At 47.2% G+C, this 17,199-nt stretch overlaps 1 pseudogene; it reads left to right on the top strand.

The window, feature by feature from the left end:
• The first annotated feature begins 14,851 nt into the window (after positions 1 to 14,851).
• On the top strand, positions 14,852 to 15,430 carry LOC121457111 (annotated as a pseudogene).
• The last annotated feature ends 1,769 nt before the right edge of the window (positions 15,431 to 17,199 follow it).

The raw sequence follows: 17,199 nt of genomic DNA, 5'->3' as shown, positions 1-17,199 counted from the left end.
CTCCTACGGAATCTGTGAGCACAGGCTGCCAAGTCTTGGGGCCAAAGCTCAAAGCAGTAGAGTACAACTCTGCATCGGCCTCAGTAGGAAGTGTGGGAGGCGAGCAAGACTCCTCAGGTATCACCTGACTGCGGTAACGCTGTCCAGGCCCAGGCGCTATAGGGAAAGGGCCCTTTGGCTGTCTCTCTTTGCTTCTGTCAGCAGCCCATTGCTGAGAATCCAGTATGCATCCACACTGACCCTCGAGCCCTTCACATTTCTAGTCTTCAACAGTTTACCCACTCTGGTTTGAACCTGAATCCTCCCAGAAGGTTCAGATTGATGTGGGACAACCAGAGAAGGCCAGCAACTCATCCGTGATCATATTTGAGTCTGTATCCTGTGTGCCGAGGGTAGAAATTGTCACTCCAGATCCCCCCGCCCCCCGAGACTGGGTTTCTCTGTAGTTTTGGAGCCTGTCTGGAACTCACTCTGTAGACAAGGCTGGCCTCGAACTCACGGGGATCCGCCTGCCTCTGCCTCCCAAGTGCTGGGATTAAAGGTGTGCGCCACCACTGCCCGACTCCACTTCAGATTTTTACCTTGTATGTAAAGGCTGAGGCTGGGATCTCTCCTAAGCACACTTCCTGTGGTAGAGATGCTACTCCCTCTATTCTGGGTGTCTCGAGCTTCTGGGATCACTGTCAGTCTTTCTTCAATGTCCAGGAGAGAAAGGAAGTGTGATGGAGAAGAGGTTGGGGAATACAGAGGAGAAGGAACCGTATGACTCCAGATCCCTTGTCTAGTTGTCCACAGTTGAGGTCCCAAGGAGAGCATCCTGGCTCTCTATGCAATCCTATGAGACCCATCTTCGATGCCACCTACTCCTCCACATGAGGCTGAAACGCAGTGAAAAACCTTGTAGAAGAGCGAGATATCAAGGAAGGGTTTTATAGCTCTGGCACCTAACAGGCACCTCCCTAGCGGCAACTCCGGAGACGCTCGCGGTGTTGCGGGCCAGCAACAGGCACCGCCAGGGGGCGCTGCAGGTCGCCTTTGGAACTGGTGTAGCCCTGCTCACACCCCACTCTATCCAGCTGATAAAGTTGGCAGCATAGAACAATGCTAGACCAGGAGCTACCTCGTGAGGCGATGAAAAGAGTGTCTCCTGGGGAAAAGCAGGACACGCGCCTGCCTAGGGCTCCAAATGCTGAAAGCTGACCAAGGCCAGTTCTTCGTGCCTCTTAGCTACGAGCTCAAGCACAGCTCCAGGATAGCGGCGGTCCATCTGGAAGCTGGCCACCTGCCTATATTAACCTAATGAAAATTTAGCTGTACTTCAGGAACGTTGGAGTTATTAACTAGAGCAGTGTTTCTCAACATGTGGATCACGACCCGTTTGGGGGCGGGGTCAAACAGCCTTTTCACAGGGGTCACGTATGACTATCAGAAAACTTATTTGCATTATAATTCATAACAGTAGCAAATTACTATTAAAGGGTCACAGCACTGGGAAGGTTGAGAATCACTCACTGGTCTAGAGCATGATACATTACCGTGTGCATTTCCTGGTCTTCCTGGGGACTGGGGATATAGTTTCATTGGCTAAGCATGCAGGAGGTCCTGGATTCAAGTCTCGACAATGCACAAATCTAACGTAGCGATGCATGCCTGTAATCCCAGAATTGGAGGTGGAGGCAGGAAGATCTGGAATTCGAGGCCTCTGGAAAGTTTGGGATTCTGAGACTCTGTCTCCTCTTGCCAGAGGCCGGGGATTAACCAAGTTGTGCTTTGCTACATTCCAGCTCCTCCCAGCAACTCGGGTGTGTGTATCCATTCCACCTCAGCACTGAGAAGCAGCCACCGTCGGTTCTCGGTTCTGGTTCTCGGGATGCCATTTCCACATTCCGCCTGCTTGCGTCCATTTCCATCCTGGGACACAAGAGAGGGCAGGGCCCACAAAACAGCTCAGCGGGTACAGGTGCCAAGCCTGAAGACCTGAGCTCCGTCTTCAGGGTCCCAACCTGGTAGGAGAGAACCGATTCTGGCCAGTTATCCTCTGGCTGCACATACGGGCCTCCCCTCCACACGCAAATGTTCTCAGGTTAGGATGAGGGAGAATGTTCCCTCAAAGCGGGGACATTTGTTTGCTTGTTTAATTAAAAACAGGTCTCAGAGAGTCCAAGATGGCTTCAAATCCACTACGTAGCCGAGGACGACCTTGAACTTCTGATCCTCCTGTCTTGTAGCACTAACTCTAATTGGTATCAATAATAAAAACCCAGAGTCGGATAGAGGGGTTAATGCTAAAGATCAGAGAAGCAGAGCGGCCAGACACTAGAGAGTTCTGTTACCTCTACCAATGCTCAGACCAAAGGGCGACCCTGTCCTCACACTGTCTCCTGAGCTGTCGCCCTCTAACTGCAAGGGCAATCCTCAGACTGCACCTGTCTCCACCAAACCTCTCACACTGCGCTGAGCCCTGTCTCCTTCCACTTTATATTTCTCTCTCCACTCATTCCCAGTGCTGGGAGCACCTTCGTGTGAGCTCTGTTTCTCTTTTAAACAGACTCAATTTTGTGTAGCCCAGGGGGGCCTTGAACTAACAAAAATCTGACTACCTCTGTCTCCCAAGTGCAGGGATTAAAGGTGTGTGCCACCCCCTGGCCTCTAGTGGCTTAGCTCTACACTCTGATCTTCAGGCAAGCTTTACTTGTTAAAAAAACGTAGACATAATATGGCTACAATGCCTGACCTTGTGGGAAGCACAAGGGAGCCCAGGGGCTCTGCTCAGCAAGGTTTCGCAGAGCCTTGTTCACTGGCCCATCCTCAGGGCTGGAGACCGACAAGTGCAGTGTGTGAGTCAGAAGGAACCTCGTAAAATCCAGACGCCAATCCCAAGGACCAGTGGAAACACACAGTGTTCACATCTAATCATCAAACAGCCTCGTTTCCTTTTCCTTTCCTTTCCCCGAAAAGTAGTTAAATAGAGTCTAGATTTCTCCACATCAGTCCCTGGGTGTATTTAATTTGTTGTGCCAAGTATGACTCTCTCTCTCTCTCTCTCTCTCTCTCTCTCTCTTTTTTCTTGCAGTTCTCAGAACCAAGCTCCAGCTGTGTTAGCGCTTGGCCAATAAGCTAAGCCCTCGGCCTGTGAGAGCTACCAAACCTGCTACCCAGTCAAGCTGTCCTCATCCTGAGCACCCAGCTTTCCAGGCAAGCCACCCTGTTCATGCCAGGATTTCATCTCTTTACTCCCCTGCCCTCGCCAATCTTCCTGGAATTCTTTATCTCCTCTTTAGGCCAACACATTTCTGCCCCTCCTTTAACTCTCAGGAAATTTTTCTTTGGAAAAAACGTTTCCTGTCAGGCAAAAAGCACCCATGTTCTCTATGCCAAAGACGTGCTGATCCACACCGCTCTGAATTTTTTGGTAATTTATATCTGCCACCCCCCCCCCAACTAGTTCATCCCCCTTATACTTTGTCCCTGGTATTCATCTCACTGAGATCTCTAAGTAAGGATTTTGATAGGCTTTTTTTTTTTTTTAGGGGAGACAACTTTTTTGATTTTTGTTTTGTTTCTGTACTGTCTTGCTATGTGGTCTTGAACTCACAGTCCTGCTTCTGTCTCCAAGTACTGAGATTACAAGTACCACTGCCTCCAGATTTGAAATGGATGGTCATTCTGCTTAACCTATTTATCGTCCGTTTGACAACAGTGCTATTTTGCACGTACTCAAGGGCTGAGGTGGTTTATAAAAATGAGTGTGATTTCCATGGAAATGAGACAGCTTATGAAAACGGGCATGAGGTCATGGGAACAGGGACAGCTTTACCCCAGATCCTGGTAGTGATTGCTCATAGACAAAGTGGACGTCAAGCTGTAGAAAGTGCAGAGGCTTAAAAGTGCAGTGAGTGGGGATGGAGACATGGCCCAGGAGTTAAGAGCACTCGCTGCTCTTGCAAAGCTGCCCAGGTTTAGATCTCAGCACCCACACCACAGCTCCCAATCATCTGTAACTCCAGTTCCAAAAGATCTGATGTACTATTCTGACCTCCCTGAACACCAGGCATGTACATGCTACACATACATACACGTAAGATGCATGGAAGCAAAACACTCATACACATAAGAAATTAAATAAATAAGTCCTTTTTAAGTAAAAATATACGGTGAGGGGTAACCCTGTCTCAGAGTTCCTCCCACTCTGTCTCAGGGGGCTTCTTCACTTCCCCTACATTCTTGCCAGGTGTGGTGTCTCACACCTTATTTCCAGCACTCAGGAGGCAGAGGCAGGCAGATTTCTGCGAGTTTGAGGCCAGCGTGGTCTACAAAGTGAATCCAGCTCAGTCAGAGGCACACAGAGAGAGCCTGTCTCAAACAGAACACAAAACACCACTATGTTCACTCAACTTAAGAGAAAATATTATTAAAATATTGAGAGGGCTTTAGCAGCTTTGTAATTAAACAACTCTGTATAAATAATGCTGTTTCTTCATTATCATCAGCTCAGCCTGAGGCAGAGTCACTGACCCGGCCACTAAACCCCAGGGACCTTCCTGTCCCCACTGCCAGCATTTGGACCACAGGCACATGCCACCATGCCTAGATTTTTTTGTTTATGTTTTTGTTTTTGTTTGTTTTCCTAAACAGACTTATTAATGACAATGAAGTTCTATATAAAGTGACCTGGACCTTGGTGACAAAAGCCTGTAATTCCAGTACTCAGGAGTTCGAGGCAAGAAGAACAAGAATTTGAGGTCATCCCTAGTGGACATGAGAAGCCAAAAGGCCCTCTTATTCGGGGCGGAGGTAGCACACACCTTTAATCCCAGCACTCGGGACGCAGAGGCAGGCAGATCTCTGTGAGTTCAAGGCCAGCCTGGTCTACAAATGAGTTCCAGGACAGTCAAGGTTATTACACAGAGAAACCCTGTCTCAACCCACTACCACCTCTCTCCCCCGCAAAAGAGACGTCTACAAGTACTGAAAAGTTTATGGTTTGAAGTGCACTACTAGGGGACTAGTGTCCAGCTGGAGACAACAGCAAAACTCAGATTAGGTCAGCAAGCCTTGCAGGAACTGTCCTCCTTAAGAATCCCTGAGCTGCCCAGAACCCGCCCCACTCTTACTGCCTATTTCCTTTCTCCAGGCACCCAGCGAGTTCAAAGAAAGGTTTAAGGAAGCACTTCGAGAGGCTGGTTTGTTGGCACGGTGCAAACAAGCTGAGACGGGGAGTTTGGACCTTCATCCTTGTCTGCAAAGATAGTGTTTCAAACTCCAGTGGTAAATTCCTTCCATAAAGAAAACAAGACTTGCCGGACGGTGGTGGTGCATGCCTTTAATCCCAGCACTCGGGAAGCAGAGGCAGGCGGATCTCTGTGAGTTCGAGACCAGCCTGGTCTAAAAGAGCTAGTTCCAGGACAGGCTCCAAAACCACAGAGAAACCCTGTCTAGAAAAAAGCAAAAAGAAAAAAAAAAAGAAAGAAAACAAGACTTATCTGCTGCTAATGGTTTTAATTTTTTTTTTTTTGATTTTCAAGACAGGGTTTCTCCATAGCTTTTGGTTCCTGTCCTGGAACTAGCTCTTGTAGACCAGGCTGGACTCACAGAGATCCGCCTGCCTCTGCCTCCCGAGTGCTGGGATTAAAGGTGTGCGCCACCACCGCCCAGCGGTTTTAAATGTTTTGTTTTTAGATATCATTAAGAAAGACATCAAGGGGGGGGAGCTGGAGAGATGGCTCAGTGCTTAAGAACATTTGTTCTTGTAGAGGACCTGGGTTCAGTTCCTAGCACCTACATGGTAGCTCACAACCATCTGTGACCCCAGTGGTTCTAGGGGATCAAACCCCCTCTTCTGACCTCCAACGACACCAGATACCCAGGTTGTGCACATATATATTCATGCAGGCAAAACACTCATACACAGAACAATAAGTAAACTATATTTTTAAAAGATTTATTTATTTATTTATTTATTTATTATGTATACAGTATTCTCAGTATTCTGTCTGCATGTATACCTACAGGCCAGATCTCATTACAGATGGTTGTGAGCTACCATGTGGTTGCTGGGAATTGAACTCAGGACCTTTGGAAGGGCAGGCAGTGCTCTTCAGTCCAAATAAACTATATTTTAAAAGGAAAAAGAGGAAGACATTAAGCTAGGCATGGTGGTGCACACTTGTAGTCTCAACACAAGGAGGTTGAGGCAGGAGAATCACAAGTTAGAGGTAAGACCGTGTCCTGAAAAGAGGGGGAGATGCAAAATGTCTCAGCAGGTGAAGGCACTTGCCACCAAGCCTGATGACATGAGTTCAGTCCCTGGAACCTATATGATGGAACAAGAGAACTGAATTTCAGAAAATTGTACTTCTACATGTGGGTCACGACAAGTACACACACACACACACACACACACACACACACACACATTATCATTTTGGTTTCAGAAACATTTGTGAATGAGTTGCATGGCTCTTGCCCACAATGGACTTTGAGAGGTTATAACAGGCCCTGACACAAAGATCTTAGTTTGAGGTTGGAAGCCAGAGGTCTATTAAAGTATACAGCACAAAGGTTCCATGTGATAGTCCCAAAGGTATCAGGTCAGACATGGAACTGGGTGGCTGTTGACAGAGGTTTCTGTCCCACCTGGTCCTGCAGCCCTTCAGTCCCAAAGAAACACACAGAGGCTTACATTAATTATAAACTGGTTGGCCTATTAGTTCAAGATTCTTGTTAACTCTTATAACTTACATTAACCCATAATTCTTGTCTGTGTTAGCCACATGACTTGGTACCTTTTATCAGTGAGGCATTCTCATCTTGCTTCCTCTGTGTCTGGGTAACAACTGCAGACTGAGACTTTCCTCTTTCCAGAATTCTCCTATTCTGGTTGCTCTGCCTGTACTTCCTGTCTGGCTACTGGCCAATTGGCATTTTATTAAACCAATACAAGTGATAAATTTTTACAGGATATAAGACCATTGTCTCACAGCAATCCCCACTCCCTTTTTTTCTTTTCAAAACAGGAACTCTAGATCTAATCTCCTTTTTTTTTTTTTTAGCTTTTTTCCTGACCATTATCCATAACAACTTATAACCAACACTCTAAACAGAGACAAATATTCATAATCCATTTTTTGGGAATGTGGGTGTAGTTTTCTAGGCTACTTCCTGCTGATTGGGGGCACTGACAATCTTATGGGGACCTAAAGAAAATTTAGAATTATGGTCAAGTCCTGACTGGATTATTCTGTGTGGCTTGATCATCTCAACCAGCAGTCTTGAGGCTGTTCTGGATGTGGAACTCACAGAAATCCACCTGTCTCTGCCTCTCAATTGATGGAATTAAAGGTGTGTGCCACCTCACCCAACTACTCTTTCTTTTTTTTTAAGGACTTTATCCTTTTTTTCCTCTCCCAAGCCTATATGTATATTTAAAGACACTGTAAACTGTTTAGACTTTTTTTTTTCATCTGAATCTATCTTTACTGCATATCTCTTTTTCTGACCACATGAATGATTAAAGCCATGACTTTGATGGCTGGATCCACCCCACTCCTTAGTTTTCTGGCAGAGGTACTGGCAGAAGCCATGTTTATTGCCACAACTCTATGGAGTTTCATGGTCCCTGCCACCACCAAGAAGCATGCTGTCAGCTATTCATAAACACCATTTAAGTGTTTGGTGACAGGGCCTCTTAAAAGAGCTACAAGGTTTTTGCAGCTAAAGCTGAGTCAGGAAGCCTCTCTTAAATGAGATGCGCTTGCCTCTAGCAAACAGAGTCCACCTGATACAATGCTGCTACCAAGAAGCCTGTGTTTAGCTCTATTGTTTTGTGTCTAGAATTACTTTCCAAGTTCTCTCAAGTTTTATGTGGATGCATGTTGGTACCATTGTTGACAGAGGTTTCTGTTTCATCCAGTCTCCTAGCTGTTCAGTCCCAAAGAAACACACAGAGGCATACATTAATTATAAACTGGTTGGCCTATTAGTTCAAGATTCTTGTTAACTCTTATAACTTACATTAACCCATAATTCTTGTCTGTGTTAGCCACATGACTTGGTACCTTTTATCAGTGAGGCATTCTCATTTTGCTTCCTCTGTGTCTGGGTGACAACTATAGACTGAGCCTTTCCTCTTCCCAGAATTCTTGTAGTCTGGTCACCCTGCCTGTACTTCCTGCCTGGCTACTGGCCAATCAGCATTTTATCAAACCAATACAAGTGACAAATCTTTACCTGGTACAAAACCATTGTCCCACAGCAGGTGGTCATGAGGAACTAGAGAGAGCCCAGATAATTTGCATTTGCAACATTCCAACTCCCTACAATCAGTCAATCAGGCTTACAGAATCTTTACCAAGTGTGACATTCTTTCTGAGAACCTTTGGTGACACTGCCTACAAAGCCAGCTCAGATAACTGGGGCAACCTTTTTAATCTTTAGACAGAGTATCACCCCGTGCAAGAATCACTAATAAAAAGTCAGTTATAAAACTAAGCATGGGGGCTGGAGAGATGGCTCAATGGTTAAGAGCACTGACTGCTCTTCCAGAGGACCCGGGTTCAATTCCCAGCACCCACATGGCAGCTCACAACTGTCTGAAGATCAGTTCCAGGGGATCTGACACTTCACACCAATGCACATAAAATAAAGTTAAATAAACCATAAAAATATTTTTTAAAAAAAACTAAGCATGACCAATAAAGAATAATAATAAAAAATGAAGCAAAAAAAATATGCTAAGCATGGCCAGACATAGTGGCGCACACCTTTAATCCCAGCACTCAGGAGGCAGAGGCAGGTGGATCTCTGTGAGTTTGAGGCCAGCATGATCTACAGAATGAATTCCAGGACTGCCAGGGCTACCCAGAGAAACCATGTCTCTCATACACATACATACATACATACATACATACATACATACATAATGCATGCTTAAGTAGAGCAAGGTGCTATAGGCCTGTAATCCCAATTTTTGGTAGCAGAGTGAGCATGGAGCCATTCTGGGATACATAGTGTTGTTCCTTCGCAAGACTACAGCTCCCAGCGTTCTGCTGGACTCCAGCGCACGCAAGCGTGGAACACATTTCCCAGAAGCCTTTGCATTCCCCGTTAAAAAGCAAAGGCCGCCACGAGTTCCGAGTTCCTCCCTTCTTCTCTCTTCCCCTGCCTTTCCTACCGTGTCCGCACGCCCCTTACCTGCCTGTTACCCCTCCCCCATTAAAGTGCACCCACGTGGGACCGCCGCGTGTCTGTGTCTTCTTCCTCACGTAATGTCTTTACCCTCTAACCCGCAGAATTAAGAACAACACATAGGAAGACCTTGTCCCAAAAAACAGAAATCTAGGCCCTTAAGCAAAATAAATGGTAGCTTTGCTTTGGGTGTTTTTTAAACAATTCTGAAGTTGTGTAGAGATTGTGGTGCAAATGTACAATCCTGACAGAAGGTTCAGAGTGTAGAGAGGTCACCCACGAAGGTCCATGCAACTGCAGGGTGGCTACCAAATTCAGGGCAACTGGTGAAAGGCAGACTTTTCCAAGGTTTCCTTAAAGTAGAAACTATTTTTCCCTAAAGTTTCAGGTCTCACTGGCTCTCTGAGCCACCCTCTCTCCAACTGGGAGTGACTCAAACCCTCTCTAGGCCTGGGACCTACTTCACTAAGACAGAAAGGCCTTGTGGCTGGATTCCTGCTCTCTCTCTCTCTCTCTCTCTCTCTCTCTCTCTCCCTCTTTTAATGTATTTTATTTTATGTATATGAGTGTTCTATCTGCATGTACACTGTTATCCCAGAAGAGGGCATCAGGTCACACTATAGATGATTGTGGGTCACCAGGTGGTTGCTGGGAATTGAACTCAGGACCTCTGGAAGAGCAGTCAGTGCTTTTAACCACTGAGCCATCTGTCCAGCCCCTGAATTCTCACTCAGGACAGAACCTATTCCTGCAATTCTAAGTACATAGGCATGCATGCATGCATGCATGCATGTATGTACATATATTTTGAGAAGCATGAATTTTGAGACATGGTTGAGCTACATAGCCCAAGCTAGCACCAAACCTGAGACAATCCTCCTGGCTCAGCCTTCCAAATACTGACATGAGGTGTGAACCACAATCAGTTAAAGGATTGTGACTTCAGCCTGTTTACACACAGCCTTTGGTCCTCCTTGCCAGTTGAGAACATCCTTGCTGAGGAAAGAAAGACAGGTCCTCTGACAACTGTGGAGGCTGCTTTACTGCCTGCAGCATTGAGCGGGAACTGGGATGCCTGAGGGGAGACTAAGCCTAATGCAGACCTGCTGACCCCTGCCCGGAACACCTCCAACACACACACACACACACACACACACACACACACACACTCCCAACTTTGGAACCTTAGGACATTGACTGTCCCCAGATGAGAGCAAACCTGTGTAGTGTATCTGACCAAGGTAGTCCAGGTTCAGGAGTTGGGAGGTGGATAGATGATGTGATTCTCTAACAGGAACCCTGCACCTCATTCTGACCCCAAGCCATGCCAGCCTGTTGAGGCTTTCCAGGTCTTGCTGGACCATAGACGTCTATGGTCTCCAAATTCCTCCTGTTGGCCAGACAAGGAGCACCTGACAGTCCCCTCTCCCATGTCGTGGTTCTCCTCCTCACACCCTGCTAGGGAGTGAGCACAGCCGGTGTCCTCCACATAGGGCGCCACCAGCAGCCCAAAGGCGCTGTCCAGCCCAGGGTGCTGAAGCTTGCAGGGCTTGCCTGTAAAGGCCAGAGAGACACCCCTGCCTTCAGTCACCATACTAAACTCAGCCTACTCCAGGCTGCTACCACACAGACTGCTAATCCTCAGAGATGATCTGCCCCAGAGGTTTAAAACTGAACTCACCTTGGAAACTCGAGAAGGACAGGGAGGGTGATGCCAGTCTAGAGGGCAGGCAGCTTGGAAGGCTAAACAGTTTGTGCTAGACCTGGAAGTCACAGGCATTGGCACATGGGACCTACCATTTCAGGACTGTCCTATGAATTCTGTGGGAAAACAAATCCCAGGGGAAGGTCCTCTGGCCTTCCATGATCTCAAGTCTTCCTCCTGGCTACCAAATGGTGGTACTGTTACTTATGGGATAAGTGGAACAAAGCCATGATGCCTTGACCGCCCCATATACATGCCAGGCGGTGAGTCGGTGAGTCTCTGTCTCTCTCCCTCCCTTCCTCCTTCTGTATCCATCTCTCTCCCTCCCTCCCTCTCTCTCTCTCCCATGCCTCCAGAAGGACTCGGCAGCCATAGCCCTTCCCTCACTATAAGACCAAACAGTCGGGAAGATCAGAATTCCTCAGCAAAGGAGTTTGCAACTTGGGGTTTGGAATCTTGCCTTTGAATTGAAAACAGACAACTGTGAACCACCCTTTGTGTAAGTGCTGGAAATTGATCCCAGGTCCTCTCGAGCAGCTCAGCTCCAAAGTGACTGGGCCATCTCTCCAACCCTTGGTCCTGTTCCCTCTCACATCATCATACTGGACATAAGCCTCCAACACACAGACCTTTAGGGGACAAACTATGTTCAACCATAGTATGGATCTTTAGCTTAAGCCAGGAGCCACAACACATGACTGCAAGCCCTCTGCTCTCTGGGGCATCTGGACAGGTGGCAGGATTGTTTCCAGACCCCTAAGGGTCAGGGGTAGGAAGACAGTAAAACGGTGGGAATTGTAGACTAGATTAGGCAAGATTTTGATTCAGTTCTGCTAGGCCAGTATTTTGTATAGAGGGGAGGGGGTGAGATAGGCTAAGAGACCTATGTAGACCAGCCTGGTCTTGAATTCACAGAGATCCAGTTGCTTCTGTCTCCTTAGTGCTGGGCTTAAAGATGTGTGCAACCACACCTGGCTGCTAGGCCACCTAGGTGGAGGTCAGAACACGAGGGAGCTAAATTCGTTGTGCCTAAAGGGCTTGTGTGAACTAAACCAGTATTTAAATACAGTATCAGGGTTGTATTTGAAAAACCCTTTGGGGCAGCCAGGCGCCTAGCAGGGAGTTGTGGCTACCTCTCTGGTTTCAAAGCAGTTCAGACCCTCGGGCACTGGGACAGGAAGGGGGCCGGTGCCACGGGGATGGGACAGGAGACTGCATTCTTCCTGAACAGATTCAAACAGCCACAGCTGAGCTCCTGATATTGGAGGGCTACCGTGAAGAAACACAGCGGGTGCAGCACCTTCCTGGCTCTGCTCTGCTTCGGTCCTGTTGCCTAGGGAACTGCTTCATCTCATTATCCAAGCCAGAGAAGACATGTTCTCTGCAGTCCGAGCTGAGGTTTGGGTCCTTGTCCTCCAGATTCAAGGAGATGAGGTTGTCTGAAAGGCTTGGTCCAGGGGCAAGCTGAGCGTGCTGCACCCAGATGACCGAGCTCAGTTACCTTTCTCTGAATTGAGGGCTAGAAAGCTAAATTCCAGACAGGGCAAGTGCCCACCTGGGTAGCCAGGGTAGGTGGGGAGGGGGTAGGGACTAGGGGCTGGAACTCCAAACCTGATCTACTCCACTCCAGTAGTCCTTCAGTTCCTCTGCTTCTGTTATACCCAGATGGCGGAGTCCCCCCAAAACCAACAAGGAGACCAAGTCCCGTATGTAAAAGCAAAGAGCCTTTATTCAAGTTCGATCTTGGACTCTCCGGGTATCCAACACAATCAGAGTCTCAAGCTCAGTTGGGGTGGGGGTTTATCATAGCAGAGGTTGGGGTGAGGGATTTCTAAGGTTCAGGACCCCTGATTGGCTGACATTTGTCTAGGGTGTCCTGGTGAAAAGGGATGGGTGTGTGTCGGGCTAAGGGACGTCAGGTGATGCTATCTACAACAGTTGGAACGTTAGGAATTTTCTTTGGAACGTTAGGTACTTTCCCCTTGGCTGGCCCATTTCTAGGTGGTGCCTGGGTCTCAGTTTGTGGTCTTTCTTGGAACCAGGTATCGCCTTAGGGTAATCTGAAACTCTGACCTCTATTGAGCAAGTCTTGGCTGGGCCTTACATCTCCAACCAACTTTGTCTCTACAATTTACCCTAGCATTTTCTGATCAAAAAAAAAAAAAAAAAAAAAAGTTGGTGACTTCTAGTGCCTTCAGTACCTGCTGGAAGAAAGCCTAGTCAATCCTGAGTCTCGCAGTGGAGAGGGGAGTTAGGCAAATTTCCCACCTTACCAGGGCCTGAAATGACTGCAGATCACCCCCTTCCCTCTCGCCTCCAGCTTACTGTCCTCCTTAGAAGGACTAGATAGTGTGGGAAGCCTTGAGGACCAAGAGAGGGACAAGAAGTGGCGGATGTGATTATGATGGCAGAATGGACAAGGAGGGCAACCATTAAATATTTTGCAGTAGCAACAGGTAGAGGGCAAAAATGCTTTGTGCATACTTGTAAGCCCTGGGAAAGCCGGGAAAGTTAAACACACCGCTTAGTTCTTCGATGGAATGAGGTGCATGGGCCGCTCTTCCTGCGATGCCAGGAATGGTGTCGTTTCACAACCCGCTGATGAGGCAGGCTCTGAAGAATCTCCCAGAATTTATGTTTGTGCTTATCCAAGACCTTTCCCCCTAAAGCTTGAGCATTGCTTTTAGATCACAAACCCATTGTCATGAGTGACGTCACTTGTGCTCTACAACAGCCTAAGTGACTTCTGGGCTATTTTAGGGCCAGACAGTAGATGTTACAGTAAAATCTGGCTAACACTTTAATCTCAGCACTCCAGAGGCAGAGGCAGATGGATCTGTGTGACTTTGAGGCTAATCTGGTCTTACAGAGTGAGTTCCAGAACAGAATCCAACTCAAAAAAAAAAAATACGAATGAGTGGAAAATAAATAATAAGTAAATAAATAGAATTGGGCTAAGCCGAGTTTCATTCTTTTTTTTAAAACTTTATTTAACTTTCTTTTTTTTTATTTATTTATTATGTATACAATATTCTGTCTGTATGCCTGAAGGTCAGAAGAGGGCGCCAGACCTCTTTACAGATGGTTGTGAGCCACCATGTGGTTGCTGGGAATTGAACTCAGGACCTTTGGAAGAGCAGGCAATGCTCTTCACCACTGAGCCATCTTTCCAGCCCCCTATTTAACTTTATTTCATGCACATTTGGTATAATGATGTCAGATTCTCTTGAACTGGAGTTACAGACAGCTGCAAGCTGCCATGTGGTTGCTGGGAATTGAACCCCGGTCCTCTGGAGGAGCAGTCAGTGCTCTTAACCACTGAGCCATCTCATCAGCCCCCGAGTTTCATTCTTGTCTCTTTGTGGATCATTGTTTCCCCCTGCTGAATCCACCACAGCCACAGATGAGTGAAAACCCTCCTCTCGCTCCCCCCCCCCAAGTGTCCCACTAAAGGAAGCAGCCCTACAGCAGCAGGAAGCTGGGATGAGAGCCTCTGGGGACCTTCCCAGAGCATTTACTCACATTCCTGTGGGCCCCAAGGGTTTGACTGAGCGAGCTTCTGAGAATCATCAGAGACCTGGGAACAAAATTAGAGACCCTGACATCCAGACCTAATGGACCTAATTCTCACAGCCAGACCTCAGCCAGCTCATTTTGTCCTACTATTAGACAGAAAAAGGCTACTCCAGGCCATGAGATACTAAGACAAAATAAAGCCAAAGTCACTGCCACCTCCCATTGTTATGCCCAGATCTGTGAAGTCGCCCCAAAACCAACAAGTAGACTGAGTCCCATATGTAAAAGCAAAGAGCCTTTATTTTATACAAGTTTGCAAACTCGGTCTTTCTGCATGTCGAACGTATTGGAATAATTAGAGCGCCCCCAGCTCAGTGAGAGTTGGGTTTTTATAGTAGTAAAGGTGGGGGTAAGGCGCTTCCTCTTTCCTGCCAGCGCCGAGCGATGGGCATCTCTCGGGACAACGGGCACAAGCGCCGCAAGACCGGGGGCAAGAGAAAGCCCTACCGCAAGAAGCGGAAGTATGAGCTGGGACGGCCTGCGGCTAACACTAAGACTGACCCTCGTCGCATCCACACGAGGAGGCAATAAGAAGTACCGTGCCCTAAGATTGGATGTGGGGAACTTTTCCTGAGGTTCTGAGTGTTGTACTCGCAAACAAAGATCATTGACGTCGTCTACAATGCGTCCAATAACGAGCTGGTCCGCACCAAGACTCTGGTCAAGAACTGCATCGAGTCCCACTATGCACTGCCCCTGGGCCGCAAGAAGGGGGCCAAGCTGACTCCTGAGGAGGAAGAAATATTAAACAAAAATCGATCAAAGAAAATTCAGAAGAAATACGATGAAAGGAAAAAGAACGCCAAGATCAGAAGTCTTCTGGAGGAGCAGTTCCAGCAGGGCAAGCTTCTGGCCTTTATCGCCCCAAGACCAGGCCAGTGTGGCAGAGCCGATGGCTATGTGCTAGAAGGCAAGGAGCTGGAGTTCTATCTGAGGAAGATCAAAGCCTGGAAAGGCAAATAAACCATCCTTCCTAGCTCATGTAATAAAGGTGTTTATTATTCTGTTAAAAAAAAAAAAGGTGCAGGGCGGTGGTGGCCCACGCCTTTAATCCCAGCACTTGGGAGGCAGAGGCAGGCGGATCTCTGTGAGTTCGAGACCAGCCTGGTCTACAAGAGCTAGTTCCAGGACAGGCTCCAAAACCACAGAGAAACCCTGTCTCGAAAAACCAAAAAAAAAAAAAAAAAAAGGTGGAGGTGAGGGATTTTTAAGGTTCAGGACCCCTGATTGGCTGACATTTGTCTAGGGGTGTCTTGGTGAGTGTGTGCTGGCTGGTGATCCTATCTACAGCAGTTGGAACTTTAGGCATTTCCTTTGGATGGTCTGTTCCTGGGTGATGCCTGGGCAGTCTCAGTTTATGGTTCTTCCTGCAGCCAAGGTATTGCTTCAGGGTCAACTACTGAGACTCTGGCCTTCATTAAACTTATCGATGGCTGAGTCCTAATCTGACAGGTGATAATGGTTGGAAATAAAGAACTTCCTTTGGGTGGTCTGTTTCTATTTAGCTATCATGGCTGGCTCCTACACCCCTAAGATGCCAACAGACCATCTCTGGGTTAAGATAACTGTCTTCAACAACTTTATTGAGGGGTTGGAGAGATGGCTCAGTGGTTAAGAGCTCTGGCTACTCTTCCAAAGGATCTGGGTTCAATTCCCAGCAACCACATGGCAGCTCACAACTGTCTGTTGCTCCAGCTCCAGGGGATGTGGCATCTACATACAGACAATACATACAGGCAAACCCCAATGTACATTAAAAAAAATAAAAGAACCTTTATTGAGATATAAATCTCACATCAAATAATTCAGTATTTTCCTGGTTAGTTGACTGTGGTATTGTTTTGTTTTTGAGGCAGAGTCTCTTACAAGAGGGAATTTTAGGGCGGGAGGGATTACCTTTTATTAATATCAAAATCCGTGCACAATGATTACAAGACAGAATGAGGACTATCCAGGCCACCTCACCAGCTGCTCCACTGTTCCCCTGGGGAACCAGATCTTCCTGATTGCTGTTGTAACCTCGTTCCTGAAAGGCGACGAGGAATCTCCAAACCATGGCTTGCTGTCTGCTCATCCACTATCCAAAAGAGTGTGTGACCCCTTGTCGGAGTTCTTATGGGGTCACTATCCCCAAAGAAGACCACGCCTACTAGACCAAGCTGCTCCAATACAATTGGCTGTCAGAGCAAATCCCCACAACAATGTAGACCAAGCTAGCCTCAGACTCACCATGTAGCTGAGGATAACCCTGAACTCTTGAGTCTCCTCACTGCTGGGACCACACTGGACTGTAATGTATTCTTTTAAAACACACAATTCAGTGCCTGTTAGTCTGTTCGGAGCTGTGCAATCACCACCACTAATGCAAAATTCAGCTCTCCTTTCAGAGGAAATGAGAGATCATTTTATTCTGGAGCCAAATATGAACATGTGCAACCAAAAGTGACCATGGTCTAGGAATGGAGTAGATTTAAGTTGCCCCAAATACTATGTTTCATCGTAGTACCAACTTCACGAAGGGTAGGTTTTTTGTTTTTGTTTGTTTTACAGTACAATGAGAATCATAAATCAAGGTCCTTTAAAAATACATTGATGAACACCAGGCTGTGGTGGCGCACGCCTTTAATCCCAGCACTGGGCAGGCAGAGGCAGGTGAATCTTTGAGTTGGAGGCCAGCCTGTTCTACAGGGCAAGTTCCAGGACAGCCAGCGCTACACAGAGAAACCCTGTCT

Source organism: Microtus oregoni, unplaced genomic scaffold, assembly GCF_018167655.1.
Source record: "Microtus oregoni isolate MIOR12 unplaced genomic scaffold, Mior012 000015F_ref0000493, whole genome shotgun sequence".
NCBI lineage: Eukaryota > Metazoa > Chordata > Mammalia > Rodentia > Cricetidae > Microtus > Microtus oregoni.
Note: the sequence above shows the minus strand (reverse complement) of the source record. Positions and strands in the feature narration are given on the sequence as shown.